The following is a 6,000-nucleotide window of genomic DNA, read 5'->3' on the forward strand; positions in this document are numbered from 1 at the left end:
TTTTTTATTTTTGAAAAATAGATAATCCAGGCATGTTTTTTTACCAATGCTTTCAATTTTTTTGCAGTTTTGACATGTAATGTTGCCCTATATCCTCCAATTCGAATTAACTAAAACAATTAATAAAAAGTAGTCACGTACTTTTTACGGTGCAATTTTTTATGCCGGTTTTGTCTAATATTAGCTAATATTAGATAAATAGATAGATATGAGAGACGTCCTCTATCAGAATAGCTCCTTTGAGTTCTTGTCTGACCTCAGAGATGCTACTAATGACATCACCTGTAGGGTTCACTTATACAGCAATCCCCTGGTAACCCTCTGCTTGCCGTTTGCAGCCACAGGCCCCACAAGTTCCTGCTGCATGATGGGGATCCCCCAGTGATGTCAGTGATGAGATCACCACCAGGGAATGCCCCGAGTTCCTGCTTTTAAATCTTTTAATGTGATGGTGCTCACAGAGAGAAGTCCCGGCTGTCATTGCCACCAGTAAGAATTTAACTTTTTTTTTTTTTTGTGATGTACCATCACCCTTAAGAAAAATAATTATGTAACTTTTCTTCTATGAAAGAGTGACTTTCGGGTGACATACAATTTTTACAGTTTTATACATTTTTCTAGAAAGGCTTTGCCACGCATTGGGAAATTGAATATAAATGAATCAACCAACTTCCTGTTTTTTGCCCTATTTAATACATTTCACAGGATACCCATTCAGTCAAGCAAATGAGAGACAAACAGCAGAAAATCACTCAAAATACTTTGAATTTAATACTTAATATTATAATGTTACATTGCAATTTCTGGTGAAAATCTGTATGGTCCAGTATATAGAAAAATGGGTTAAAGTGATGATGAAAAAATATATTTTATATATACGATGTGCGCAAAACTCTCACAAAATAAGTAATATTTGTGAAATGCCAGCCTGCCTAATATGCTCTACATGTGTTACAACAATGCTACTCCTATGTCAGATACACTCTGCTCAGCAGCGTTGTAAGGAGCTGATTAGAAAAATGCCATTTCATCCCACGCTGAGATCCATTGTTCACAGTGTACATTGTACACAATTCAAAGGGTTTCTGATATTCCAATTGATTCTGGGGCTATGTGACAAATGTACATACGACAAATAGATAACATTATATGACTAATACAATTTTGAATCGTGAGTATTGTGGCCTACATACACTAAATGGACAAAAGTATTGGGACACAGCACTTAATTATTGAATTCAGTGGATTTTTAGACCCAGTGCAATCTGCATTTACAAACATTTCTAAAAAAAATGATCTGAAGGTCGTTCTGAAGAGCTTATTGAATTGAAGTGTGGTACTGTGATAGGATGCCAACTTTGCAATAAGTCTGCAATAAGTGTGAGTTTTTAGGAACAGCAGCAACTCAGCCACGAAGCGAAAGACCACGTGAAATCACAGAGTGGGGCTGAGGAACATGGTGCGTAAAAGTCACCAACGCTCTGCTGATTCCATAGCTGAAGAGATCTAAACTTCCGCTGACATCAATATCAGTCTAATATCAGCAGAAAAACTGTGCAGCGGGCGCTTCATGGAATGGGTTTCCATGGCCGAGCAGCTACATACAAGCCTCACATCACCAAGTACAATGCCAAGCTCCGGATCTAGTGGTGTAAAGCAGCCGCCACTAGGCTCTGGAGCAGTGGAAACGTGTTCTGTGGGGTGACGGATCATGCTTCTCTGTTTGGTAGTTTGATGGGTGAGTCTGGGTTTGGTGGATTCCAGGAGAACTTTACCTGCCTGACTGCATTGTGCCAACTGTAAAGTTTGAGGGATAATGGTATGGGGCTTTTTTCCAGGGGTTGGGCCCCTTAATTCTAGTGAAGGGAAATCTTAATGCTTCTGCATACCTAGACATTTTGGACAATCCTTTTCTATTCTAGAATGACTGTGCCCCAGTGCACAAGGCAAGGTCTGTAAAGACATGGTTGGATGAGTTTGGTATGGATGAACTTGACCGGCCGCACAGAGCCCTGACCTAAACCCCATAAAACACTGTTGGGATAAACTGGTTATGATGTCATAGCCAAAAGCACATGGAGAAAGTAGAGATAGGGTAGGCATAGGCATGGATCTCCCTGCCCTACGATGGACAAGCAGAGACTAACCAGCCCTCTACCGACTGTACTGGAATGTAAGGACAAGGTGGGATGTGCAAAGTAATGGTAGCCTACCCTTTATACCTATGTACACAACTCCATGATGACATTAATACTTGGGTATAAACACAAAACTGGAAACTGAAAGTCGCGATTCTACACAGGTTAAAGTCAAATGGATATTGCTGTATTTGCTCAAGACACAATGGAACCTTTTAGTTGAAGTTATTAGGCATAGAAAAAGATTTAAACTTACACAAGCTTTTGGTACCTCAGGAAAATTCTTCAGAAAGATTAAGAATTTAGTAGTCTTAAATACATACAACATGAATGGAGACAATAGTGTAGGTGATTAACATAAACTGATAATGCATTGCCTGTGTACCAATACAACACACAGGGGCATAGGATTAGTGGAGCCAGAAAAATACAAACAGATAAAAGGTGTGATTACAAAAGTTCATAGTCTGATATACAATCACAATCTTGGTTCCAAGATGTTGATACACGGTGGCAAGAAAAAGTAAATGAACCCTTTGAAATTGCCTGGTTTCCAAATTGTTCATAAATTGTGATCTGGTCAATGCCTCTTATGATATTTTATGTATTTGTTGAACACATCCATTAAACATTCACAGTGCTGGTGGAAAAAGTAAGTAAAATCTTGATTTGATAACTGGTGAAACCTCATTAGGCAGCAAGCCACACAAGACCTGGGGATCAAACCTGCATTTCATTCAAAGCATCTCTTATGGGTTAAGGTCTGGGCTCTGACTAAGCCACTCTAAAAGACAGTTGTTCTTGTTGTTTGGAACCATTCTGTAGTAGATTTCCTTGATGCTTAGGGTCCTTGTCCTGCTGCATCACCCAACCTCTACTGAGCTTCAGCTGGCAGACAGCCATCCTGACATTACCTGTGTGATACCTTAATAAACTTGGGAATTCATTGTTCCCTCGATGATGCCAAGTGTGGACATCGTGCCATCGTCGAGGGAACAATGAATTCGCAATTTTATTGGGACTGGATGACCCTGAGGCAGCAAAGCAACCCCAAATCATCTATGCATAGTGCTGCGTGTTCTTTCTGAACAATCTTAGTTTCATCAGTCCACAAAACATTTTCCCAGTAGTGTTGTGGAATGTCATAGTGCTCTTTGCCAAATGTCATGTCTGTAGTGTCCTGCACAGGACTCCATGCCTGTTCAATGTTTTGGAACCAGTCCCAGTGATTCCTTCAAGCTTTACTCTAGGGTTCCTGAGGTGCCATCAGCTGCTGTTAGCGACACACAATTTGGCACACTTGTCACTAATTGTGTTGAATTTTACTGATAATTTGTCAATAGTGACTTTGACAGAAATTTAGGCCACTCAATTGTAAATCACCCATAATGAGTTTGATAGTTTTTACATAGACTCTTCTTGTTCTTATGCACCTATGAAGTAAGTAGGTTTAAAGTAGGGTTTACAGCACAGAGTTATTTTTATTATTATTTTTTATTTATATAGCGCCTACACAAGAGTTCATCATCTGTGCCACTAACAGCAGCTGATGGCACCTCAACTCCTGTTATGTCTGTATGTGTAAATGTATATTTGTTAATCATTATATCTGTAAATTGTACTGCTCTGCGTAATATGTTGACTCTTAATAAAGGCTAATAATATGATTATTTATCTCAAAGGCTAATAATATGATTATTCATCTCAATGCAAACCACTCTCTAAGATGCACACAGAAGTCATTCACTCCCTAATCTACCCCTAATCACTCATTTTATTTTATCATTTATTAAAATATGTGTGCATTATATGAATGTGTGTTTTACAATGATTCAGAGTGACATATAATGTTGCCCTTCAAATCTTAAGTAAAAATGAATATTAGAGTCTTCTAAAATGACATACTAAAGGAACATTTTAATGGCCCACACAGCAAAACCAGAAAAAGCATATACTTTATGAGTACCTAGGAGTTTCCCTTTAACAGGTCATTCCTATGCCCTGTTATATACTGTAATACAAATTCTAGCAGTTAAATGTAACTTACTTTTAAACCTTTAAAATCAAAAGTATTAGGAGGAAACACAATACAAAAAATCAGATGGTTAAAAGCTCGACAAAGCAATGTAACCCGGCATACGAAGAAGGATTATTCTTGTACCTGTATTGAGACATGTACTGAGATCTATTTTTTAAAGTTACTTGTCGGAATTATTATGAATGTACAGAAATAGAGGGATTTATGTTTTCTGTGGTAGATTAAAAGAAGCAGTCAATGAATAGATGTAATTAGTACTCATTTGCTAAACATTAAAATATGAATAATTCATGATATTCAAAGCAGACGTATAGCATACCAGAACATGCCCTCAAATACCCTCTGAAAAAATATTTTAAAGATATTACAAACAAGGTTTTGGTTGGGAGTAGGTAGTGCATTGTGCTTAACCAGATTGACGGATAGAACAGTGAAAGCAAGTGTGTTGGAGGTGTTAAAACTGTTAAAACTACTTGGCACTTGGAAGATAAAAGCAATACATGTAATAATCACTTTTTCCAGGGGCGGGCTGGGCCGGGGGGGGCAGGGGGGCAATCCGCCCCCTCGCACTCACCTTTCACCCCTCACGCTGCTCCCATCACTATGCTGCCATCAGATTGTTGGAAATCGAATCTAAACGGCCGCTGGGTGCTGATGCTGCCGGCCGGCGCTACTTTAATACTTTATTTATTTATTTTTAATATGGCAAGCCGATCCGGCATATTAAATAAATAAAAAAAGGATTAAAGTAGCTCCGGCCGGTGGCATTAGCACCCAGTTTTCCAGCAGTCTGATGGCTACATAGTGATGGGAACAGGGTGAAGGGCGAAAGGTGAGTGCGAGGGGGCGGAGCCACTTCACTTGACTTGCCCCCCAGGCCTTAGGCTGCCAGCCCTCGCCTGACTTTTTCCATCTATAAAAAAATAAATTCTATCAAAAAATATATTGATAATTAGATTATATTGATAAAAACGTGCAACTGACACCAAAAAGTTGATGTTGAGAGAGAGTCACTAAGCTGTTTTCATAGAAAATAACACAATATCTAGCTGTGTTAACATAATTGCAAAAGGATTTTCTAATGACCAATTATTCGATTAGCCAATCCAACGTGCCATTGAAACACAGGAATTATGGGCGTGATAAAGGCAGTTGCGCTTCATTGGTTGATGCCAGAGGAGCTCCCTGCCGGCAACTAATAGAGTCGCTCGTGTGGACCTTTAACTCCTGATGCCAAAACTTGGTTTGGGGAGGCTCCAGGAGTTTACTGTCCGTATGAGCGACTCTACCGGCTGCCTTGCCGGCTCACCGTCATGTAAGGGGAGAAAGTGGGCATGAAAGGGTCAATGGTAAATAAATCAGCCCACAGGCTCACTTGCTGCTCTCCCCACAGGGCCCAGAGCAACTACATTTTAACCCCCAAATCCGTTCACCCCATGACCCCAACGTTAATCACTGCCACCTCCAAGCTCTCTGTAACCTCCTGCACTACTCAAACTATAGAAAACCCCAATTTAGTAAAAAAAAGTAAAACTTTCCAAATTAGAAAATAGCTAACTTGATGACTCCGACTATCCCCGAAAGCTATAAGTTCAAATTCAGAGCAAAAAGACAGAACTGATTATATCTGACAAAAATGGTTACAGTGCTTACAGAAATAATGGTAACAGATAACATACAAAACAGTGATAAAATAAATGGGGATAAAACACAGAAAACGTACATATAACGTAAAAATATAAAGTAAAATAACCCGCGGGAATCTCCAGATGTTAAATCCCTTGTCAAACAATGTTCAATAAAGGAAATTCGTATTCTCAGTTT

The sequence above is a fragment of the Spea bombifrons genome, chromosome 5 (genome assembly GCF_027358695.1).
Source record: "Spea bombifrons isolate aSpeBom1 chromosome 5, aSpeBom1.2.pri, whole genome shotgun sequence".
Classification (NCBI taxonomy): Eukaryota; Metazoa; Chordata; class Amphibia; order Anura; family Pelobatidae; genus Spea; species Spea bombifrons.